Raw genomic sequence first — 26378 nt, forward strand, 5'->3', positions numbered from 1 at the left:
CCACATCTGCCTTTTTTTTTTTAAAGATTTATTTGATTATTATGAACACAACATCTTGCCTTCATGTATGTCTGCATGCCAGAAGAGGACACCAGATCTCATTGTAGATGGTTGTGAGCAACCATGTGGTTGCTGGGAATTGAACTCAGGACCTTAGGAAGGGCAGTCAGTGCTCTTAACCTCTGAGCCATCTCTCCAGCCCACATCTGCCTTTTCTAAGGGCTCAGGAGAGCAAACTCAGGCTGTCAAGCTCACCCAGCAAGCTTCCTTCACCTGTTGAGCCACGCCCGCCTTACTAATAAGACTTCCTGTCTGCCTCCAGCACTGACTTGCTTCTCGTTCCCTGGCCCTCTCCATCGATACCCTGAAGCTTCCATTCTTCTCCGCTGTGTCATCTCAGCACGACTGTCCATTCGCACGCCCTGTGTGTTGTCCTAAGTCTTAGTATCCCTTTGATCATCTAAGTTTCTGCTTTCGGAGCAATAACTCCCAGGACACCTGCTTGGGGGTGTTCTTGCCATTTCCCAGATGTTGGGTGGAAGATGTTTATGGAGACCTGCAACTGCACCTTATCCTTCACTTGACTGAAGAGCAGCCATTTTCAAAGTTCTTTTCTTCTTCTTCTTCTTCTTTTTTTTTTTTCTGAGACAGAGTTTATCTGTGTAACAGCCCTGTCTGTCCTGGAACTCACTTTGTAGACCAGGCTGGCTTCTGCCTCCCGATTGCTGGGATTAAAGGTGTGTACCACTACCACCTGACTGGTAAATTTTATGTTATACATACTCCACCACAATTAAAATTCAAACTCTGCCTGGGAGTGGTAGGTAGTATGTGCCTTTAATCTTGGGAGGCAGAAGCAGGCAGATTCTTGTGAGTTCAGGGTCAGCGTGGGATATAGTACACTAAGACCTGATCTCCAAACCAAAACAAAGGAGGGTAAAACCTATCCCCTCTCTCACTGCTGTGGCCAGCACTCAGAGGCACTGTATTATTCGTCACTGCAGAAACCTCTAGTGAAAGGTTGGCAAGATGGTTCAAAGGGTAAAGGCAATTGCTACTCAGCTATGCAAACCTGATGACCTGATTCGATCTCTGAAATCTAAGTAAATGTGGAAGAAAAAAGGGGGGCTCACTTATTATTTATTAATGGACGCTAACAGGGCATGGAGGCTTCTGGTCTCATCTGCTCCTTTAGGGGAACCTATTTGATTAGGGTCCATTAGTATGCTAGAGACTGGAGGGAGGGTAGGACCAGCATGCTCAGATATTTAAAACTTCCTGCAGCTTCCAGTTTTGCCTGGAAGTCATTGAAATTCCCACACAGTACAATGCCATACAAGGAAGAATAGGATAAAACCTGGGAAGAGCTAAAAACAATTCCAAGACTCCCAAGGAGTGAATAATCACACTGATGGAGCTTCAAGGAACGTTCTAAGAGTAAATGGGCCTAGAAAGATCTGGAACAATCCTGTTCCAGATTATTTTGTTTGTTTGTTTTGTTTTGTTTTTGTTTTTCTCTGTGTAACAGTCCTGGAACTTGATTTGTAGACCAGGCTGGCTTAGAACTTACTGAGATCAGCCTGCCTCTGCCTCTCAAGTGCTGGGACCACCAGGCTATTGGAGCAATTTTTAAATTATGTAGTGGTGTATGGTCACATGTCTGTTTGAATATGGGCATTCATGTCCAAAGTAGATGTCTGGAATCTTCCTTGTGTGTACACAGGTTTAGGTGTGTGTGTGTGTGTGTTTGTGTGTACTTATTTAGGTGCCCATGTGCCACTTCAAGAATGCTTCCATCTTATTTACCAAGACAAGCTTTCTCAGTTAAACCAAGAGCTTTACTAATATCCCTAGTCTGGCTAGTCATCTTGCTCCAAGGGTCCCATCCCCACTAGGAATCATGGGTGGGCGAACATAGGTTCTGAGTACTCAGATTCCAGTCCTCACACTTTCAAGAGAAGTGCTTTAACTACTGAACCATCTCCCCAGCCCCTGGGTGAGATGGGTCTTGCTATATGTAGCCCCACCTGACCTGATACTCAACTACGTAACCTAGGCTGGTTTAGAACTTGTGGCAATTCTCTGCTTGCAGAGATTACAGACACACATCATCACATATAGCTAAAATTCCCTCTTGTGTCTCAGGGGCTATTTGAAGGTGGCCTATTTGTCTTTCGTGAAGAAATTTGTATCACATCGTCAAGCCACAAATTACACATCTTTTGTGGACTCTCCTGGGAAAACAGGGAGCGCTGTCTGGGAACTTTGGTAAATTAGATAGAAATTTGTCCTGTGGATGTGTGAAGTCACTTTTCAACGGAGGATTGAAGGGAACTGCCAAGTCTTTCTTCTAGAAACAAATGGTGAGATCACTCTGTTTTCTGTAACACAAACCCTCTGCAAAAAATAGAGTCCTCTCCTGCTCATTATCTTGTCATTAAAACCTCTGGCTTGGTGCATTTCCCTATAAAATAAACCTGAGACCTCATTCATATGGAGGGAAATGCAAAGTCCGCTCTACTGCGCATAAAAGCGCCCAGTGTAAAGAGAGCTTTCTCCGCCTCTCCAGTTTGATGATGGGATCTCGTGGCCAGACAACATTTTTTGACTGGTAAGTGCAGAAACCACCCTCTTGAGTTACTGTTGAGTGAATGGGGGCCTTTGTTTCCCCCCAAAGAATTAAAAACCTATGGGCCTCCCCCACGCAAGCAGGAATAGGTTTCACACAGCGGTGTTGGGATTAAATGACTTTATCATGAAGAAAGCCAGAACAATGTCTGCTCACATTTTAATCATTTACCAGACATTCCAGTTTCACTATAAGTTTTACCCACAGCTAGATGACTCGGTCAAGAATGACTTGCTCTAGCATTCTCGTTCTGTGAGATCTTTTCCACATGAAAATAAAGGAAAGTGCTCCACCATGGGAATCCAAAGAGGGGATCCGGAGTCTGCAAGGCAGAGGGGGCTCCTGGATGGCTCTAGAGTGTGTGGTCCTACTCCATCATCCTGCAAGTAGCAAAGTTAGGCTGAGAGAGGAGCAACCTGCCCAGGATGGCACCCAGGGCCAGAGGCACACAGAGATCAGAAAGCTGCTGGCTTCTGGCAACTCCAGGTTGGCATTTTTTTCAGCTGCTGGTTTTGACATTTTCAACCTCAAAACAATATTCCTTTTGCACTTCGGCAAAGGATGCCTGCTCAGTTGTTGTTATTGTTTTTGAGTCAAGGTCTCGTGTAGCCTAGGCTGGCCTCAAACTCCTTAATGTAGTCAAAGATGCTCTTTTAAATAATTTAATTCCTTTTTAGAAGTCATTTAGTGTGTGTGTGTGTGTGTGTGTGTGTGTGTGTGTGTGGTCAGAGGACAACTTTCAGAGTTTGAGTTATGAGTTCAGGGGATTAAACTCAAGCTGTCAAGTTTGGTAACAAGCAACGTTACTCACTGAGTCATCTCCAGGACTCCAATCATTAACTTCTTAGCCTCTTGCTTCCCATGCTAAGATTACAGGCAGGGCCATCATGCTCAGCTCATTGTTTACTGATGAGCCCAGGGCTTCGTGGACTCTAGCTAGCTAAGCACTCTGCCAACTAAGCTACACGCCCTGTGTGCTATGTCTGCTTTCTATGGCTCCCCAGAAAGACTGTAGACTGTGGGATAGAAAACGTCCCTGAGTTCTTCACCCAGGCAGCACCAAGCTGGCATTTCTGTGTGCCTTTCCTTCCTCTATGGGATCTCTGTCAGTCTCTTGGACTCGTTAGCATAGCACAAGGAAATAGATGAGAGAGTGCTAAGTGGATGCAAAGCATAATTATGCTTGTGAAAACTGCTGCTTCGCTCAGTGTAAAACAGGGAAAATCAATGGAAAGGGGGATGAGCCACCCAGGAGGAGGCTGTGTTTACAGATACTGAGTCTCTTCCACCTGAAAACGGTCCTGTAGACAGAGACGCTGTCCATGGGTAGGTAGACACTGGAATCAAGATGGTACTCAAAAGGCAGGGACGGTGAGCTTCTCAGAGGTAACAGGGAGAAGGGCGTGACTACAAGAGCAACTGTGCAGACTTGATATGAGCAGAGTACACAGCACGGTGCTGTCACACACTGGCTGTGTGTCGCTGATGTATAGAATACATCTGTGCCCTGGCTTCCCTCTACATAATGGGCCCACTGAGTCTACTCTACATGCCCTTTGTGAACTGTGAAGCTGTACCTGTAGGTGATGAGGTTAGGGAGCAAGACACAGCCTGTGAGCAGTTACCTGTCTCACACCACCGCCCCACCCCAAAAAAGAAGAAATTCTTTATTCCAGCTGTCTGGGGCTACACTCAGGTATTCTGGACCCAAGCATAATACCAAATGTTTAGAATAAGGCTTTTGTTTTGTTTCTGTTCGAGAAAGAGTTTCTCTGTGTAACAACTCTGGCTGTCTTGGAACTCAGTTTGTATAATAGCTGGCCTCACACTCACAGAAATCCACCTGCCTCTGCCTCCACAGTGCTGGGATTAAAGGTGTGTGCTATCACCACCGGGCTTGGGTAAGGGGCTTTTAAAGGGGAGGCCCACATCCTGGTATGTCACTTGGCAGCTCCAGGGGAGGTTTGCCCATGTAGGCAATTTAACAGAAATTAAGGTAAGTAGCTGGGGCATCCTGACCTCGGGTTCTTAAAATAGAATTGGGTAATTTTCCACGGGATGCTCTGTCAAGGAGATCAGAGTCTGATTAAAGCTGAAATGGCCTGAGCAAGAATACAAGATGGAGGAAACTCCGCACTGTCTTGCCCTGTTACAGACGGCATGTAGCACTTTTGTTCAGGTGCTCACGCCCAGGCACACGAGTTTGGAGGACAGGAGATGTTGGGTGTTTTTCTCTCTTTTTCCTTTATCTTGTTCCCTTGTTCTTTCTAAACTTGGAGCTAGGTTGGAAACAGATCAACAAACCCCGGCAATCCTTTCCTTTCTGCCCTTTACAACCCAGGGGCTGTAAGTGGGTTAGAGGTCACATCCAGATTTTTATGAATGGAGATCCCAGCTGTTACCCACTGAACCATCTCCACAGCTCCCCTCCCCCCCCCCCCGGGGGCTCCCATTTCTGACATGTACAAGGCCTTGATATTTAGGTTTTTACCTTCTTAGGGCCAACCAACCCAAACTGGAGTGTGTGTGTTTGTGGAGGGAGCTGGTGTGTGTGGATGATGGCTGTGAACAGTTCATGTGTGGGAGGGTACCAGGTGTGTGTGCTGTGGGTAGTTTACTCCCTGCTGATAGAGACCTGAATTAGGAGGGAACCAAGCCCACCTCCCAACATTGGCATTCCCTTCCCACTGATTTCAAAGGTGACTAGGGAAGGAAGGAGGTCCTGGTATTTGTAGTCTGGAAGGTTTTCAAATCTCCTTCCCTCCCCCCCAAGACCCACGCAGCACTTAACCCAGTGCCTACCACATTCTGTTCAGTTGGAGACGCCATTGAACTTCGAGCTGCATGATGTTTAGTTCTTGCCCACGTGTCCCAGATGCCAGATGTTTCATGGTTTCATGCAATACAAGTTCAGATACTGGGTCTTGTCACAGACGAGAGATTCTTCTTTTCTGCATCCATGTTATCCTAGTGGAAACAACAACTAATTTTCGTGACACTCTGGAATTTGCACTGTCGTATGTGGTGTGGGAAGAGTCAGTTCCTTCCTTGGCCCAAAGCCAAGGCCGATATAATGTCTCCTTTTTGATTGCTTCCTCGTTTCCTGTTGGGGGAAGAGTTGTTCCTTCACCCACTCACCCACTAGGTCTGCTTTAAGAATCTGGACTTTTGGCTGGCCAGTGGTGGCGCACGTCTTTAATCCCAGCACTCACAGAGGCAGAGGCAGGCGGATCTCTGTGAATTTGAAGCCAACCTGGTCTACAAAGTGAGTTCCAGGACAGCCAGGGCTACACAGAGAAACTTTGCCTTCCACCCACCCTCTCTCTCTCTCTTTCTCTCTCTCAAAAAAAGAGAGACAGAAAGAAAGAAAAAAAGAAAGAACGAAAGAAAAGAAGCTGGTCTTATTTCACCTGGCTATAGGCGGTGTTTTATAAAAGTCACTCTTGAGAATCTCAGCTCCCCACAAGCCTTCTCTCTCCAGAGCCTCCAAAGGATAAAGATCTATTTGTCTCTGTGTGTATGTTACAAAAAAAAAAAAAAAATGAATGGGGATTTAATTACAGCAGCTCATTTCCTAAAAGGAAGTCCTATTTACGATGTACCATATGTTTAGCCAGCAGCCATACCCCTAGGGCTGCCGTCTTGTCAGATCTCTTTAGATAAGCAGGGTCCTGCTGGCCTGGCCTTGCAGGGACCCTGGGAGGACCTACGGAAGGGTCCAGGAAATGTTTGTGAGTGTTGGGGTAGATGAATCAAGGTGTCCATCTGAGTACAGCCAGAGTGAAGGCTGCCTAGGCTTTGAAGGAGATGGGAATGAGAAGTTTGAACAATTCGTGATGATTAAAAATTGTCTGGCTCTCCTCATCTACTAAAGCAACTCTTGAGGGAGAACAAGTCTCTCTCAATGATCCTTCCTTTCACATTGTAATTCCTCCTTTGCCATGTCTGAGCTGGCGCAGATGGTGCCCCTGAGCTTGAGAATCTTCTAGAAGGAGTGGATCCTGAAAGGGGAGGGGATGCAGGGTGTTGGGGAAAGAGTCTGGTTGCAGCCTCCTGGGCTTTTGATGTCTATATGCCTTTCATCTGTCATGATGCCTCTCATAGTAGATGCTAGGAGGCTGGTCCTGCTGTGTGCTGTGCTACTTGTCTGGGGATACTTGGAACCTTCTAATTCCCAATTATTTTACTTATGGCCAAAGGCTCCTTTTCCTTCCCTTCTTCCCTTCCCTTCCCTTCCCTTCCCTTCCCTTCCCTTCCCTTCCCTTCCCTTCCCTTCCCTTCTCTTGTTCTCAGTGTGTCCTCTTCCTTTTGCTTCCTCTTTCTCTTCTCTTTCAAAACTCTCTTCCCAGAAAACTGTTCAGCCCCCTACACCCCCACGGTTTATCCTCTGCCCAGGCCCCCGGCACTACTCGGCTGTCGCTGTCCTGGGTTTTCCACCTTGGTGGCAGCATTTCGTCCTTAGAGTTTGTTCTTTCTGAACTGGGGGTTGGCGTCAACACCAGTGTTTTATTTTCCACTGGAGGAATCCAGGAGGCCTTCAGGATAGCTGTCTTCCTAGGACACTTACCTGCTCAGAAGGAAGGAGAGAAGCAGGCAAATCCCAGAAAATCAAGTCGCCTGCTGGGAGGTTAATGTGAGGATGAAGCTGTCAGGCAGTCCCTGGACAGAGATGCTAAGGAGACTAAGGAGAGGGGGCCCGGTTTCCTTCGTACACACCAGGCTGGCAGGAAGAGGGGCATTGCCATTCTACGGCTGTGTCTGCTTGCTCTCCTCTCCTCCTCCCCTCCGTCTTCCTTCCTTTCTTTGTTTTCTTTTATGCCTTTTCAGACAGGGTCTTACTTTGTAGCCCAGGCCGGGTTTGAACTCATGGCAACCCTCTTGCCTCTGTTTTCCCAGTGTTGGTTAAGTTTCTGCTTGCCCTTTTGAGTGGCAGGAGCTAGTACTCCTTGGGGAGCTTTGGGGACAGGACTTCACCAGTCCTCAGAAGAAGAACTTGAGTAAAGTAACCATGGTCCCTCCAAACCGATGCCCACCCGCCGCCCTTCCCAGGACTCTGGATGCCACTGTTGACTGTTTCTCGAAGGACTTGGACCAGGTCTTTCTCAGGCTCCTCTTGAGCCCATGGCTGAGCCTTTCAGCCTCCTTCCCCATCGTCTCAGAGAGAGCAATCGCTTGGGATTTAGGCCCATTTAAAAATGTATCCTCATTTCCGGGGACTAACAGCTTTGGGAGGCTCTCTCAGCGACTCTTGTCTAAGAAGGTGATTTGACTCAAGATGCCTTTTGCTAATTAGAACCCCTTCGGCTCTCCTGTTACACAAGAATCCAGGGCACCACATGACCCTCTGCAAAGCTGCCTTTTTTTTTTTTAAGGTATTTTTAGCCAGATTCAAAGGGTGTGATTTTTTTTTTTTGCTCAACTTTGCAACCCTGAAGCTGTGATCCCCTTAGCTCCCCATTTCACACTTCCCTTCCTTTTCTGTGGACACTTCCGTCCTTACCCTCATTCTGCATTTCCTTTTCCTTCCTGCAGCTCTGTGTGTACACGCGTGCTGGTCCATGCATGCACGTACGTGCACATGCATGCCGTACACGAGTGTGAGTGAATGAGTTTCTGTGTGTAGGTGTGCGGGCCTGGTGGGAGCGTGGCCACAGGGCCAGGCAGCCATGCTGCATTTCTGGCTGCTCATTGTTCAGTTCCGTCTCCATGGTGACAGGAGCAGCTGCTCCATTCTGGGTCTTGGCTTGGCTGTGCAGGGCGGCCTGCCCGCCCGTCTGCCTGCCCCGTCCGCCCTCCCATCCTCCTGCCCAGCCATGGGAGCTGCCAGCTCTACGCCCTCCCGCTGCCCACAGGCCTTGTCAGGCTGGGCGCAAGAAAGCGTGTTTACTAACACCATCCACATGGCTCCTGGGGCACCGCGGCTCTGCCCAGAAGATGTCAGGCCCAGGGCACCGGGAGGTGGGCCTGGAGCCAGGCTGTCTGCAGCCGAGGGAAATCAGGCTGGCCGGCTGCTGCCTAGGCCTGCCAGCACTTCCAGCCTCTAGGCAGGCTTGTAGGCTTGCAGGTTCAGGGGGTCCCAGAGAGACCCTCTCCGAATCGTTCCTTCCCCTTCCTGCATGCTTTACAATTCCCTTCTCAGTGTGACTCGGTCCCATTGTACCCCGCCTGGTCATTTTATCCTTAGCAGTCTCCTCTGGTCCCTATGGTGGGGTTATCCTATCCAACACCTTCACAGGCTTGAATTAGCAACTGCCAAGTGGGAGTGACCCGAAGGATGTAGTCCTTTGAAATGACAGGGCAGAAGGAGGGTAGGCTTGTATCCACCACACCTGATCTGCCATGGGAGGCCTGGGTGGGCTGGCCTGTGTGGCCCCTTTGAACTCTGAGCTCTCCACCCTGCTTTTCCCCTCCCCTCCTCCATTGTCCCCCTTCTCATGTCTTCTCTGCCTCTCCTTCCTCCTGTCTTCCCCTGAAGGCTTCCATTCTGTGTGTCTATGGGCATATATATATACATATATATATATATGTGTGTGTGTGTGTGTGTGTGTGCTTATGTGTGTGCTTATGTGTGTCTCCATGTGTATGAGTGTTCTTGTGTGTGTGTGTATCTATCTCCATCTGTATATGTGTTGGTATTCCCATGCGTGTCTCCATCTGGGTGTGTCCTTTCCATGTGTATCTTTGTGTGTGTGACTATCTCTGCGTGCATGTGTGTGTCAGTGTGCTTGGTGTGTGTGTGTGTTTGCTTGGTGTGTGTGTGTTTCTATTTACGTCTCCATCTATGTCTGTCGGTGCATATGAGAGAAAGAGTCAGGCACACCCTTAGGAGGGAGGTTAAGGACTATCCTCCTTGGTAATCTTACCACAGACTCTTCCTTGTTGAGGTCTACTTGCCAAAGGCTGGTCTCAAAGTCTTGAAACTATAGCCCATCTTCACAGGTATGTGCTGACATACTTAGCTTTACTTATTGTAACCTGAAACATACTAAATGGAAATTCTAAAGACCAATCTCATTAGGTGCCCTGTTAATATAGTTCCATAGCCCCCACAGTTGACAGGATACCATTAAAACTTAACATGGATCACAGTGCTTTTTGGAATCTGCTTCCAGCTGCTGCCTACTTTACCATGTCTAGTCATTTTGTCTTCTCTGACCAAAGTCAGTTCCATCAGTGTCTTTACTGTGTCCAGTTGTCTTACCCAGCACTATATCCATAGCCCTCTAAGTGAGGGCTATCCTCCCATCTTGCTTCCTCACAGTGCCTTTTGTAAAATGGCATCATAGCTGTGATTATGTTTATCTGAGATGGGGTGAGATATGGGCTATAAGGCACTGCTAGATTGGGGAGGAAGGATGATTAGGGAAGGTGTCTTACATGAGAAGAAGAAACACTGTAAGAATTTCTTTATCATCCTTGTTTGTAGGGTTTTGTTTGTTTGTTTAGCTGTTGCTTTGTTTTTTGCAACCTGGTTTCACCCAATAGTCCAGGCTGGACTTGAAATGACAGTAATTGTCTAACATTAGCCTCCTAAGCAATGACATTGCAGACATAAGTAAGTCATCATGGACAGTTTGTGCAGAACTGGTTGTTGTGCAGTGTCTTAATAGAAGGACCAGATGGCCAGCCAATGGCATAGGGATAGTTCAGAAGACAAAGTTTGAGGTATACCAGATGTCCCAGATTAGGAGCTCCATAGTTAGGCAACTCTAGTGTCAGAATGGGGTTTTCTTTGGTATTATACACTAAACAGTGATGACTTCTATGTAAAAGCAGTTAATGTTTGTAAACAAGGGGTAAAGACAACATGACCAAGATCCCTAGGAGCTACAGAGATGGCTCCACAGTTGAAAGTTAATGTGGCTTTTGTAGAGGACCTGAGTTTGATTCCTAGCACCCATCAGGTGACTCGTAACTGCCTGTAACTCCAGAGCCAGAGGGGAATAGCTGTACACACACACACACACACACACACACACACACACACACACACACACACACAAATAATGGAATAAATCTTAGAAAAGAAGAAAAGAAAAGAAAAAAGGTCTCAAGACCACTCTAAAGAAAGAGAAAAGCAGCCAGGCTGGGGTGGCACATGCTTTTAATCCCAGGCATATCTCTGTGACTTTGAGACCGGCCTGGTCTACAGAGTAAGTTCCAGGATAGGCTCCAGACCTTACCAGAGAAACCCTGTCTCAGGAACAAACAAACAAACAACAACCAAATAAATAAATAAATAAAAAGAAAAAGCATTTGAAGGACTAGATAAATGGGCCTGTGAAAGAAGGTACGATTTATTTGTTTGTTTGTTTGTTATTTATTTATTTGAGAAGGACTTGGTAACACAAATACCCTGCCCCAAGCAGCTAGAATATAAGAGTTTTCTTGCTAGTTTACTCATGATGACAGATAAACTATCTGGGCCTCAGTTTCCTCCTCTGCTCACCATTAGGCTCTTTCTAAAAGCTCCAAGTCACTGAGATTGGAAGGATGTCTCTTTCAAGAGGTGTGACTTGTCTTGTCTGTGCCTGGGTTGCCAGAGCAAAACTGTAAACCTTTAATAAAAAGGAGATAGAATTAAAACAAGTAACTTGACATTGACACACATAGCAGAAGATCACCTGTGTAATAGAGCCAGTCAGTAACTGGTGATGGAATATTGAAATCATTCTGGAGTGCTATAGTAGTTTAGGGAGGAAGTGAGCCAACTCTGTGTGTGTGTATATATACTACTGAATAGTTGTTACTATTCAAAGTGAGCTGGCATCATGGGTAGAACCAGGAGATATTGCAGTTGATATATAAACTGAAAGAAATAAATGCAGGGAATGTAGGGCTCATACTTATTTATGGGAAAATCCTTTCTAACTAACTTTGAAATCAAATTTTTAGGAAAAACAACAGCAACAACCCCCTCCCAACTTTCTTGTTCCCTGCTAAGTTTGTTTGTAACAAACAAACAAAGTTTCAAATTTATACATGAGGATTCACCTTCCTCCCCACTGACCAGGTGTTATTACAGCTTGAAGTTCTAAAGGACTTTTTAAAAGTTATTATTAAAGTGGTTGTGGGTGGGTGGGGAGACCCTTGTGGACTTGATTCTTGTGGCCAAGAAGCCCTTTAGCAAGAAGCCTTCGAGGAAATCTCACCCAGGCATTTTCTTTCTTGCGAGGGTTGGAAGGCCCGTGTTCCCACAATACCGGTCAGACCACATTCTCAAATCCTGCTGTGATAACCACTACTGCGGCTGGTCACAGCCAGTGAACAGTTTGTGAACTGGAAAGGGACTTAGAAATATCTAAACCAAGCCCTTAGTTTAGAAACGGCTGTGTGTGTGTGTGTGTGTGTGTGTGTGTGTGTGTGTGTGTGTTTGTGTGTGTGTGTGTGTGTGTGTGAGAGAGAGAGACACTCCAGGAGGCCAAGTTGGTTGGGACCCAAGCCATGGATGCTCTTCTCCCTCTGTGGGGTGTGGGTGGGGGACCGTGATGTTAGGGACTGGAGCCAGGCAATCATGAAGATTTCTGGCATTTTCTACTGGGGACAAAGCCCATTCCAGTTTCAGAGTCAGGCTTAGGGTTCTCTGTGGGGAAATCCCCAAGTGGCCATGGTCTTACTGCATAGGTGGGAAGAGTGGGAGCAGGAGGGGGAACAGGACTCAGCAGTGCCTGGAGGGGAAGCCTGAGGGAAGGGGCTATGCACAGGAAGAGAGTGTTTTCTTCCACGCTGCTGCTGCTGCTGCTGGTGGTGGTGGTGGTGGTGGTGGTGGTGGTGGATGGGGGTGGTGTGTGTGTGTGTGTGTGTGTGTGTGTGTGTGTGTGTGTGTACATGCATGGGTGCACAGTGAGGGTGGCTAGGGGCTTGGGGATGGGAGGCTATATGGAGGACCTGGGTGTGGCTTGCTCAGGGACAACCTAGGGAAGCCAGGGACTTTCTTTCTTCCCTTCCAGGCTTGGAGATAGGGGACAGGATGGTGTCATGGTGCAGGTGTCTAAACTGGAGACCTATAAACATTTGGATGTCATTTGCTATTATCATCTGCAGTAGACTAAATGTTTGCAGTTCCTCAAAGGCATCTACTGAAACCCCAGCCCCAGTATGGGTGTGTGTGGAGATGGGCTTTGGTGGGTGACCAGAGGGCTGAGAGACTCATGAACGCCCCTAGAGCTTGACCTGCTCCACTTGCCAGGCCTCTCCCAGACATCAGACCCTGTCACTTGACTTTTATCTTTCCGATTTGACAAATGTGAGGAAGAAACGTTGGCCACATGAATCATTCAGCCTATTGTAATCTGTCATGACAGGCTGAACTAAGATGTGGTCAATTTAGAAACAAAAAGAGAACAGCTCGACAGTGGTGGCTCATGCCTTTAATTCCAGCACTTGGGAGGCAGAGGGAGGCAGATCTCTGTGAGTTCAAGGCCAGCCTGCTCTATACAATGAGCTCATCACAGCCAGAGCTACCCAGATAAACCCTGTCTCAAGAAAACAAAAGCACAAACAAGAAACAAAAACAAACCAGTGAATAAACAAAACCAGGGGCTGGTGAGATAGATAGCTCAGCAGTTAGGAGTACTTATTCTTATGGGGGACTTGCATACCATTTCCAGCATCCACATGACACCTCACAAACAACTATAACTCCAGTTCCAGGAGATCCCACACGTTGTACTGATCTTGCTTTCACCAGGCATGAATGCGGTATGCAGAAAAAACATTTATACACATACATACATACATACATACATACATACATACATACATACACACACATAAAATTTAAAATGACAGAAACTTCCTAACTGGATTTTGACATGGAAACTCTAAAATTTAGAGAGAAAGAAGGACTGGGAAGGGTAGAGGCCAGACCACACTGTTCTTGACCTACCAGCTTTGTGAGTATGGCTCTCTTGTCTTCAGTCTTATGCCCTTCAACCATGGACAGATTCATTGATCCAACAGGAATGCCTGGGGTGGGGGGAGACCAACTGTGTCTTCTCGGTTTCCAGGGCATAAACAGATGACCTCAAACCTCAAGAACAGAAGGACAAGGTCAGGTTGGGAACTGAGTGCTGGCCCCTGCGTCTAGACTTAGGTGGAGACAGAGAATTGACAGCCACCTAGGACCCGCTGAGTCTCAAGAACCCTCAGTCCCAGCAAATGTGTCTATTACACACTGAATCTTGGAACCCAGAGGAACTGGGCCTGCTGTGTCATGTAACTTCTTTGCTTCTGTAGGTTCTGTGTAGAGGGAAGGGGGAAGCCACCCTCAAGGGCTGGCAGTGAATGCATGACAGGCAATAATGTCTGCAGAAAGTAAGCGTGGGTCATATGTGGGTAGACATTTAAGAGACTTCTTCTTTGCCTAAATCAGATAATGGGGAAGCCGTTCAAAAAAGTCAGTCTTCATTGGTCCCTTTTGGTAACTGGCTCCAAATGCTGCTGGCCTTTCAATATATGTACCATGTGATCATGGTACATGGTCACCCTAACAGTTTCATGTCTATTTCCTCATCTTTAAAATGAAGACCATGGTAAGGACCTTCTAAAGAATTTAGAATAAAACCACGTGAGAAGCAGTGTCTGGCCCCAAATGGTCACTCAGTAAATGACCATTATAATTTTTATTCCATTTATGAATGTGTGTGTGTGTGTGTGTGTGTGTGTGTGTGTGTACATGGGCATGCATACCACAGCTTGCATGTGGACTTCAGAAAGCAATTTGTGGGACTCACTACCATGTGGGTCCCAGGGATCAAATTCAGGCAGGAAAGCTTGGTGGTTAATGTCTTGACTCACTGAAACATCTCACCAGCCATATTTTACAGTGTGTGTTTTGCCTAGACATGTGCAGTGTGTGTGTGTGTGTGTGTGTGTGTGTGTGTGTGTGTGTGTGTGTGGCTAAAGTTCAACTTTAGGTGTGATTCCTCAGGTGCTTTTGAGATAAAGTTTCTCACTTTTACTGGGGACATACCAATTGGTGATGCAGATCCCAAGAGATGCTGCTGTCACCATCTCCTCAACACTAGGATTACTAGGCGCACTACACATGCAGGATTTACATCTTGTTCTAAACTTGAATGGTGAACCTTAAATGAGGGAGCCACTTTCCACCTATTACCATTCTGATTGGACTACAAGTCTGATTGAAAGGTGGAGTGTAGGGTCTGTAGTATTTGCTCATGGTTGAATTAGCAGGCAAGAAAGGCTAGTTGAGAATGAATGGGGTATGGAATAAGGTCATCAGCAATGTCATCAGGTAACAAGAATCTGTAAGCAGGGGAAGCAGCTGTAGTTGGGTTCAAATCTTAGTGCTGATTCTTGTCTACTATGTCACTGTGAGCAGCTTAATCACAGTCTCACTTTTAAATCCATAATAATGCCAACTTCCCATATGGAAGCATGCACAGTAGCATTCTGACTACTGGCTGGACAGCAGCCTGGTCAGTTATAGTGACAATATTTTGTTTTGTTTTTACTTTCATTCCTATTGTGGGGATTCCAACGATGGCCCTGGAGGCAGTGCTGAGCTCCTTCAGGGAGACTGGGAACAGGTGAGGCACCAGGTTCTTCTGGGGCTGGCTTCCTGCTGTTTCTATAGCCATATGGCATGAGGAACACCGATAACACAGTTGTCTGTGTGCAACTGTAACTGACAACCTGCCCGTTGTCTAAGCCATTCCCCATGGGACAGGTGGTTCTGTACCACAGTGGCAGTCCCATGGGAGAGAAGCAATCCTCATTGCCTGTAACCTAGATTAGAGGAAGGACAGAAGGAAACAGAAATGTCGGAAATAGAAATCTTTAAGGAAATTTGGGCACAACGAAGTAGGGACTACTTAGCAGAGAGGAATAACGTCCCCTTTACTTCCTCATGAAATAGGATAGTCCATGGCTAAAGGTCTTTCTGTATCCAACATGTTGAGATGAAGCCAGATGCTCCCCACATATGGATGGTGGCTTTTAAAGACTGAGGCTGAAATAACCCCTCCTAGTAACATTTCATAGGCTCCAAGTTCATCTGACAGTGTCACTCCTTCAACTTATACCTCTCGAGGCTGTCCCTTGACCAAGACATTACATTCTTCCTTTCTCTCATCACCTGGGATTGGAAGCCTCTAGAGCAGTGGTTCTCAACCTTCCTAATGCTGTGACTCTTTAATACAGTTCCTTGTGTTGTGGTGACCCCCAACCATGAAAGTATTTTGTTGCTACTTCATAACTGTAATTTTGCTATGGTTGTGAATCCAACATAAATATCTGATATGTGACTTCCAAGGGGGTCAAGAACCACAGACTGAGAACCACTAAAGCCTGCTTCTGTTCCCAGGTCACGTACCCCTCTAGGGTACAAACCTGGGTGTCCCTCAGCTTGGGTCTGTCTTGGAGTGAAAAGTGTCAAGGTTTGCCTTGCCTGACCCCCCAGGGATATGAAGACTTCTCACATCAAAAAGACAAGGTGAGGGGTGCATTTGGGGTACTTGGAAAGTACATGGGAAGGAATGCTGACAAATCATTAAAGAGGGAGGGAGATGAGAGCAGTGCTGTGGTTAATATGAAGTGTCCTTTGAGGCACATGTGTTTGAACACTGGTCCCCAGTCAGTGACATATTTGGAAAGGTTGTGGAACCTCGGAGCCTTACTGGAGGAAGTGGGTAACTAATTAAGAGCAGGACTTGAGGGGTTTTTGTTTTGTTTTGTTTTTTGATCAGAGTTTCTCTGTGTAACAGCCTTGGCTCTCCTGGAACTCACTCTACAGACCAAGCTGACCTCAAAGTCAGAGATCTGCCTGCCTCTGCCTCCTGAGTGCTGAGATTAAAGACCTGCATCACCACCACCACCTGGTTTTTGTGGAGCCCAGGCTGAGTTTGAACTCTTGATCCTCCTGTCTCTACCCCACAAGTGCTAGGATTATAGGTGTTTTACCATCAGTCCTAGTTTCTGCCTTCCTTACTGTAGAGTTTTGTAGTTGAACCTTGAGTATGCTAGGCAATTGCTTTACCCTTAAGCTATGGTTCCAACCTTCTTATTATCTTGTATTTTAGGACAAGGTCTCCCTGAGTTGTCAAGCTGACTCAAACTCACTCAGTAGCCTAGGGTTACCTAGAACTTTTGACACCCCTACCTCAGTCTCTCCTGGAGCTGGGATTACAGGTCTTTGTCAGTGCATGCTCGGTAAACTTCTCTGGAGTGTCAGGTCTTCTGCTCTAAGCCTCGGGAATACAAAAGCAAAGCAAACACCGTCTCTACCTTTGCAAAATAGATGCAGGTTGAGAACTGCAAGAAGCAGACCAGGAAGGGCTCCACAGTGCTTATCCCTCCTCCAGTAGCGAGGGAGCCCCCAACGTGGGCCGATCCCGCCACTGGCCCAGAGGGAGCGAACAAGACTAGGCTTCTCATGCCAGTCAGAGCCATTTCTGAGTTGCTGTTTAATCACACATGTGTTTCAGTTCTGCCCTTTTACTATTTGGCTTTTACCATCAACATTGGAACAATTTGTGCAAATTAACCAGAATATTCTAAAGTTGTAATGAGCTCTACCGACGGCCTGGAAAGCATTCCATGTCCTAATACATAGTCATGACTCATAATATGTTCAAAATGCACTCTGTGGAACCCCTGCTCAAAATACCCAGAGATCAATTTTCAATAGACTGACAAATAGAGGACATTAAACATTACTCATAGAAACAGTGTTTATTTAATCTTTAATGCTACCTAATGCATTTTGGTCAAAGTCACCAGTTCATGTTCAGGCTTTATTGTGTGGAAAATGGATGTGCTATTAATAAGTCAATGCAAACATGAATATGGTTCCAATTGGAAATCATTAGGTTGCATTAAATGGCAAATGAAATCCATAGGAAGGATTTGTTTTATTTTGTTTGTAAGGAGCCAAAGGCGCCCCGAGAGGCATTTCTTCGCTCGGTAACGAGAAGGAATGATTGGCTTCTGCAGCGGGTGGATTACAGTCTGAGCTTTGCTTCGTCCTCATTAAGGTGGTGGTGGTGGGGGGGGATTGGGTGGCACCTTTCCCCAGCACAGCTGTTTGTGGCTGTTGCCAAGATGACCTTGCTGTACAATGTAGGTGTAAGCTGGCGCAGGCCAGGTGGAGCTATGTGAAGCCCTGCGACTAATGAGGGTGGCCCTCCGCATTCTCCTGGGTTGTCACCAGCTCGTGCCAAGGCTCTGACCTGCACACTTACTAGTCTTGGCTCAGCAGCACCACTCAAGTGCACGCAGGCAAGTATGTGATTACAAGTTGTTGAAGAGAAAACAGAGACAAAAGCTGACTTGGGAGGCCCAAATTAACAACTTGTGGAAAGGGAGATGCTTGAGACAGAGCCCTCTGGGCCTTGTGTAGTGAACTGAGGGTCGCTAGGCCTAGATTCTGATTCTGCTCCCTCCCCTTACCACCTTTGTGCCCGAGAAGAACTCTTCCACCCTCTCCCACCATCTGTCCCCACCTCTTCATTCTGATAACCCCTTGCATAAGGACTCTAAAATGCCAGCACACAATAGAGCTCAGACATAGCATATAGATTGCTTAACACACAGTCTTGCTATTGTAGCTGGTCTTAAACTTACAACCTCCCCAGTGCTAGGATTACAGGCATGAACTGTTGTTTTGGCTAGTTTTATGTCCATTTGACACAAGCTAGAGTCTTCTGAAAGGAGGGAAACTCATTTGAGAAAATGCCTCCATAAGATCCAGATTTAGGGCATTTCCTTAACTTGTGATTGATGGAGAAGGGCCCAGTCTATTGTGGGTGGGGCCATTCCTGGGCTGGTGGTCCTGGGTTCTATTAGAAAGCAGGCTGAACAAGCCACAGGAAGCCAGGAAGTAGCACCCCTGAGTCTGTACATCAGCTCCTGCCTCCAGGATTCTGCCCTGTTTGAGTTCCTGTCCTGACTTCCTTCAGTGATGGACTACAATGCTGGAGCATAAGCCAAATTAACCCTTTCCTCTCCAACTTGCTTTTTGGTCGTGGTGTTTTATCACAGCACTGGAAACCTTGCCTAAGACAAGTTGGTACCAGGATAATAAGGTATTGCTGTGACAGACTTGGCCAGGTTGTTTTGGGGAAGACTGTGGAAGGACTTTGGAACTTTGGGCTAGAAAACTCAGTGTTGAGAGCAGGGTACACGATGGGGACTTGGCTTGTAAAATTTTAAAGGGAAGCAAAGATTCTACCAGGTTTTTATTGTATGAAGAGCTGTGGTTTCCGTCAGCTGGGGCCGAAGAATCAGCTGTGATTAGCAAGATACTAGAACAAATAAAGTGAAACTTTTGCATTGCTGGGATACTCAATGCTGGTTGGCTGGAACTGAGAAATTCGTGGTGCTCTATGATTTAGAGGCCAGCCTAGACCAACTCTACAAATCAAGTTCCAGAATAGCTAGGGCTGTTACACAGAGAAACCCTGTCTCAAAAAACCAAAGGGGGAAAATGAGAGAGAGAGAGAGAGAGAGAGAGAGAGAGAGAGAGAGAGAGAGAGAGAGAGAGAGAGAGAGAGAGAATGAGCATCATTGAGGTGAAATATTCTGGGAAGTGTTTCCTGAGAAGACACAAAAGCTGTGTTCTAGAGGCAGTCAAGGTTGGTGGTGTAAGACTCACCCAGGTGGTACTGGTTTTGAAGTTGTGAAGGGGTCATGGAGAACAGCTGAGTCTTGGCTTGTGAGAGGCCATTGGTGGAGATGCAGCCTCAGTGGCAGTTGAAGGCCCAGGACTGAAGGGGTCATGCACAGAAGTTGAGGCTTGGCACCATGAAGACAGCCTATGAAAGGCTATTAGTGAAAGTACAGCCCAGCTTTGTAGAAGGCACCAGTGTTTTGGAGACACCAAGAACAGTAGCAGCAGTGGAATGGAGCCAGCTGGAGCCGAGAAGACATGCTGTGTGTGCTGCAGAAGGCAGGGCTGGAGAAGGGACCCAAGCAAGCCATTTGGAGGGGCCCAGAAAACTGTGAGTGCATCCCAGACATTGGGCATTCTGTTAGTCACACTGTTGGGAATTTGGTTTTGTTTTGTTTAGATGTGACTGTGCCCTGGTTCTTCCCTCTTGAAGTAAAAAAGTATTTTTTATTTTACATGAGCCCACAGCTGAGAAATTTTGAATTTTAAGACTTTGGGTTTTGAGAGATTGGCTATTTTAAAGGGGCTGACGTTTTAATATGTTTTCATTTATGGACTGTGGGAACTTTACAGTTATTTATGATTTTAATGTGAGATCTTGGGGACAAATAAGAAATAAAGGGCTGGCCGGGCGGTGGTGGCGCACGCCTTTAATCCCAGCACTCGGGAGGCAGAGGCAGGCAGATCTCTGTGAGTTCGAGGCAAGCCTGGTCTACAGAGTGAGTTCCAGGACAGCCTCCAAAGTCACAGAGAAACCCTGTCTCGAAAAACCAAAAAAAAAAAAAAAAAAAGAAAAAGAAATAAAGGGCTGTGGTTTAATAATGATGTGTTTGCATGTCTAGTCAATAAAGGGGGTCAGTTGTCCTGGCTAGTCTTACGTCAACTTAATACAAGCTAGAGATCTCTGAAAGGAGGGAACCTCAATTAAGAAAATACTTTTGCAGTTGGGTTTTAAGGATGGGTTGACTGATGGGGGAGTGCCCAGCCCATTGTGGAGGGTGCCATCCCTGGGCTTGGTACTATAGAAAAGCAGATTGAGCAACTCATGAGAGCCAGCCAGTAAATAGCACCCCTCCATGGCCTCTACATCGGTTCCTGCATCCAGGTTCCTGCTCTGTTTCAGTTCCTGTCCTGACTTTCTTTGATGCTGAACTATGATGTGTAAGAATAAACCCCTTTCCTTGGTCATGGTGTTCTACTACAGCAATAGAAACTAACTAGGACAGCTGTCACATAAATATTATTTTAAGAACAATTTTTTTTTGTGGGAGGAACTGGGCTAGATGTGACTCAGTTCCCGATATGACAACATCTCTCCTGTGGACAGCAGACATGTTTGCCTATTGGCAAGAAGTAGCCTCTGTTTCTTTGTTCTTTCTGCAGAAAGGCAGGCAAGCTTCAGGGAGAGTCCATAAAAGTCACCCAAAAGCCTATAGTTCCTGAGGACTGTTCCTCCACTCTGGAGAATATCTGGGATCCAGAGGGATATGGTTTGCTGGTTCCTTCTCTAATAGAGGTGGATAAATGATGATCAGCAACTCTCATCCTACATGCTCCCGAGAGTTACTCTGGAGTATATAACTCAACCCAGACAAAAATAAATCCCATTAACTAACTCCTATGCAGCACTCAGCAAGTGCCAGGCAAGGGTCTGAGTTCTTTAGTCCCATGGAACCATCTGTTCTTAAAGATGAATAAGTATCAGTATGGGTGTTAAGAAGTAAGAGTTTTAAGTAGGTTCTCAGGCGTGTCATTGAAGGTCATTTGGAGCCAGGGTCAGAACACAGGTCTTTGTCCAGTGTTGGAGGGCTGTCTTCTCAGAGCAATTTCTCAGGTGCAAACATTCATGGGGAATGCTTTTGCTCAGTGCCTGGCCATGTCCTGGCTAAGTCACTTGGCATCTTTGAGCCCAGTGTATCTGTTTTAACTACCTAGCAGGACTATGTGAGGGCTGAGAGACCAAGGTGTATTGTTGAAGGACTTTCTTATTCAACACGTGGCAGTAGACATGTCACATGGAAGTGCTTCCCAAACAGCCACAGAAACCTACAGAGCCAACTGCAGAGTTGTATATTGCAGCATCGCAGGGCAGGGACTGTCCTCAGAGGTCATGAACTCTGCACTATTGTGACCTCATTGTGTCACCTCTTGAACCGCCTCCTGAGACCAGCTTTGAAATCCCACAGGTCTGAATTCCCACCTCAACCTTCCCTGCTGCTGTGGGACCCTGCACAAAGGCTGCCCTCAGAGCTTTAGTTTCAAAAGCTACGATCATCGGTGATGCCCAGGGATGTGTTGCCTGAGAGGGTTATATTATTGGAAACAATGTGCCATGACCCACATGTGTGTGCAGTAGGGCCTCAAGAAGTAGCAATTATGTTACCCATCTAGTTTGGAAAGTCTGAGTTATGACATGCTGGGGATTATGGCTTTTTAGCATCCTTTGAGATCCTAGTTCCCTGACCAGAATCTCCTTCACACACAGCCTGGGGCTTAGTGGTGTCTTTCTAGCTCCTCATATGCGTTCTTCCACAGACAAACATTCCCAGACGAGCTACTATTATGTCCTTGTGACTGACTGACTATCTATCAGGAAGGGTTTATTTAGGCTCACGGTTTGAGGGTGCACTTCACCGTGGCAGAGAAGGCACGGGTGGCAGAAGTGACTGGCAGCAGCAGCAACAGACATCTGAGGCTGCTTGTTCATATCGAGGCTGACTGGGAAGGAGGGCTGGAAGCTAGGCTTGATTATAAACTTAAAGGGCCGCCCTCCCTTCACTCAACTCACGTCCTTCAGTAAATCCCATCTCCTAAAGGTTTTAGAGCCCCCTTCCCCCATTAAAAAAGCACAATTAGCTGGAGACCAAGTGTTCCAACATAGGAGATTGTGGCAGACAGTTTACGAGATTGGAATACTAGGCCTACAACTGTCTGCAGGCCAGGTTCAGTCGCGTCACCATGCCATTGTCAGTCTTGGTGATTGGCTACACTTAATACTTATGTGTCATTTCTTATTTATCAGCTCATGGCAAAAAAAGAAAAAAAAAGGAAAAAAAAAAGAGCATTTTCAATCGTCCTGGAACCTGGGAAGAGAGCTAGGATTAAATGTTCTCTTTACCAGGGCAGCCACTAGGATGCCAAGAGAGTCCGGCATGTGAAGGAAGCAAAATGACAAGCACTGCTGTTATTTGACCTCTGGGGAACCAGGCAGCCATCTAGGACTTGAAAAGGATACAAATGAGTGTCTCCTACTCCCTGGCTTCTGGAAAATGGCTTTCATTTTCTGTGGTGATTACAGCAAATTACACCTGGAAGAGAGAGCCTCCAATGACGGCTCCGAGTGCCACGGATTAATGGAAGAGTACTTGATATGTGTGTGTCATGAAAGTGGAGGAGAGCAATTGAGTCAGGAAAGAGGGGAGTTAATAGATTAATTAGAAACAGGAACCAGCCTAGCCCCCCTTACTTGTGACAGTTTCCGGGTCGTAAGTGTAGGGATTGTATAGAATCGTAGTTAGCATGCTCCCTACCTGGAATTGGACAGATTATCTTCAAATACGTTTCATAGCCTCTTAATGGTGATGGCAAGGTTTCTTCAAAGCACACGGAGCAGGGTGGAGCTAAGGTAAAGTGTGAAAAGAGTATCTGCTCCTTTTCTGGAGGCCATGGCATGCCTGGCTCCCCAGGAGGGGGTTTGTAAGGGCCTCCACTCAGGAATGTTTTCTGAATTCTATCCTTCACCTTGGGAGTCCAAAAGGAGCCAGGAAACTGATAGGAGGGCCATATATAGTTCAGAGGAGGAAAAGTTCAATGAATAGGCTCATTTAACCTGAAGCAGGTCAGCCCAAGAAGTCATCTAATCGCTGGGTGCAGGATGCAAGGGGCTGTCTAGGGAAGAGACCAGCTTTGTCTCTGAAGGCTGAGGAGGATGGAGCAGAGCAGGAAGGAAACGGTGAGGGTAAGCTGTCCCTGAGAGATGACATGGCATCTGTGGAAATGAGCTAAGGAAGTCTTTCTGTCCTCCATAAGCTGATTTCATCGGGGAGAGCCTCACTGGACAATGGGTCAGGTAGTCTTGGATGCTAACTGTCTACCATTACCTGGTCCAGAGGTCCAGCCATAGGAGCGATTGGCTACTGAAGGCGTATAAGGAGGGCAACTGAGTATTTTTGTCAGGAGCTGGAAGTCCGAGGCAGGCCAGGCAAGAGCAGGGCCAAGAACAGTGACCTGGGATTGCTACAAAAGAGGGTTCAGATTCCAGAGTGAAGTTTGAGGAACCACTGTCTCCAAAGCTGGTTCATGGGGCTCAGCTTCAAATGGGTCTGTTCAGTTCCAAGGACAGGGATGAGCTCTCTGAAAAAAACCCTCCCTCCCTCCCTCGTTCCCTCCCTCCCTCGTTCTCTGCCTCCCTCCCCCTCCCTCCCTCCCTCCCTCCCTCCTTCCCTTCCTCCCTCTCTGCGTATGCATATTTATTTTGTTTTTGAGGAGAAAAAAAAAGCTCATGCAATGCATGTACACACTCATGGAAGCCAGATGTCAACCTTGGGTGTGTGTGTGTGTCATTACTCAGGTGCCACCAATCTTGTTTTTGTTGTTGTTTGTTTGACCTTTTAGGCTTACTTATTTTTATTTGAGTATATGCGGGCATACATGGGACATGGCTGGGTAGGTTTGGATCACCTGGAACTGGAGTTATAGATTGTTATGAGCCATCATGTTTAGGTTCTGGAAACCAAACTCTCTGGTCTTCTGAAAGAGTAGCAAGAGTCCTTAACAGAAGAGCGGTTTCTCCAGCCCCCATTCTGTGTTTTGAGATGGGATCTTTCCTCTGGCCTGTAGCTTGACAATTAGTATAGGGTACTTGTCTATTGAACTCCAGGGATTTGCCTGTCTATGACTCCCCATACATAAATTCCAGGGAACAAATTCAGGGCCTCATATTGTGCTTCATACATACTAGGCAAGTGTTCTACTGGTAAGCTCTCTCTCATCTCTCATCAAGTGTTTATAGAACTGATTAAAAACAAATTACCCCTAGTTACTTCTCTTGTCATGGTGACCAGAATGTTCCACAGAGACAACTTCAGACAGGAGAGGTACATTTCAAAATTTTTCAACCATCAAAAATTTCAAAACGCAGGTGGCAGTGTGCCTACATGTGCTTGCAACTTGTTTAGTTGGTGGGAGATAGGAAACTGAGCTCAGGCTAGACTCAGTGGTGGGTGTAACCTTAAAAAAATCAACCCCTAGCAACTTTTATTGAGGCTAAGCCCTCCTTCTGAAGGTGTGATGATTTTCAAAATAGGACCACAAGCTGGAACAAGAATTTAAAACAAGAGCCTGTTGGGAACAGTTCAGATTCAACTCACAATAGTTGTCTTCTGTGGGAACTGGCCCACAGGTAGGGGACTGAGCCCGTTGTGAGCTGGGCTCTTAGGAGAGCAGATCTCCCAGAGGGACTTCTGCTTATAGAGCTCTCCTGATTTCCGGCATTATGTCCTAGAGGGGATGCAGATTTGGAATTAGGCTAGACTCAAGGTGGAGGGAAATCTTCAATTACCTTTTCTATTACAACAACAACAACAACAACAAATAAAAACTAGACCTCTTGATCTCCCAGGGGTATCGTGTGAGGATTCAGATGTGAAACTTCTGGGTCTAAAACCTGGTATATAGTACATGTTACACAGCGGGTTTTCCCTCTTTTTCTCTTTCTTGGTTTTATTTACTTTCTATGTATTTGGAGTAGATAAAAGCAAACTTTCTTGTGGAGGACTCTGGGAAAATGTATGGCTTAGTAGTGCCAAAAACCCTGAGAAGTTTGGATGGTCAGAGAACTAAATGTGTATACAAATGCCTATGATGAGAGAAGGTGGATGCATCTATAGGACCCTGCTCCTACATCTTCAGCAACAGAAGAAGGGGATGCCTTGTCTGACCTCTTAACGATCTGACTTGCAGCCCAGAGAGAAAGACTGATTTGTCTAAAGCCTCAAGAACCATGACCAGTTCTGTTAATTTTCCCTATCTACATTTGAGCATGCATACATTCTCTGTCTCTGTCTGTCTCTGTCTCTGTCTCTGTCTCTGTCTCTCTCTCACACACACACACATACACACACACTCATACACTCACACACTCTCTCCCCGTTTGCACACATACTCACACACTCACACACACATTCTCTGTCTTTCTCTCTCTCATACACCACACACACACACACACTCATACACTCACACACTCTCTCCCCGTTTGCACACATACTCACACACTCACACACACATTCTCTGTCTTTCTCTCTCTCATACACCACACACACACACACACACACACACTCATACACTCACACACTCTCTCCACGTTTGCACACATACTCACACACTCACACACACATTCTCTCTCTCTCTCTCTCACACACACACACACACACTCATACACTCACACACTCTCTCCCCGTTTGCACACATACTCACACACTCACACACACATTCTCTCTCTCTCTCTCTCTCTCTCTCTCTCTCACACACACACACACACACACACACTGCTTTCTATTTTCCCAAACCATGGCATCTGGCTAGGAATCACATTGTAACAATGCAGTCCATTCTTTCCTCATCTTCTTTGGGAATCGCTGCTTTCCCCTCTGAAGTGTTTGTGTTAGCACGTTACCCTGTGGACTTAGTCAAAAGAAAGGAGACACATGGCCAGCCCAATAGTGGAAGCAGATATAAGCAGGGGTTCAAAATGACCCTTACCATGGTGTCCCTGAGTGGCTCGTGTTCTAAACATCATAAATGACTCATAACCAAAAGGCCAACTGCCTAATAAAACCAGGGTGCAAGAACTGTGGCCTGGATCATTACAGGAATGATGGCAGCCAAGTTTCTAGGGGGGATAACTCAACTATGACTCTTGGGGGCTTCCCAGGGCACACTCCAGTTTTCCCAGTGGGGGTTGGGGGGTGTTGGTAAATGCTTGATGCCATGCTCGCCATGAAAAACCTTGTCTCCCTCCCAGCCTCACAATGTGCAGGTGAGGTCCCCATCAAGCATATAATCTACATCTTACATCTAATCTTCGAGCATCTTCCCCAAGTGATTCAGGAGACAGCA

General features: G+C 46.5%; 1 long non-coding RNA gene across 1 annotated transcript in view; it reads left to right on the forward strand.

Annotated features, from left to right (window-relative positions):
* The window catches only part of LOC110342621, a 45326-nt gene that overhangs the window by 15559 nt on the left and 3389 nt on the right, over window positions 1–26378 (forward strand). The window lies entirely within an intron of this gene.

The sequence above is a fragment of the Mesocricetus auratus genome, unplaced genomic scaffold (genome assembly GCF_017639785.1).
Source record: "Mesocricetus auratus isolate SY011 unplaced genomic scaffold, BCM_Maur_2.0 Super-Scaffold_100024, whole genome shotgun sequence".
NCBI classification, from domain to species: domain Eukaryota; kingdom Metazoa; phylum Chordata; class Mammalia; order Rodentia; family Cricetidae; genus Mesocricetus; species Mesocricetus auratus.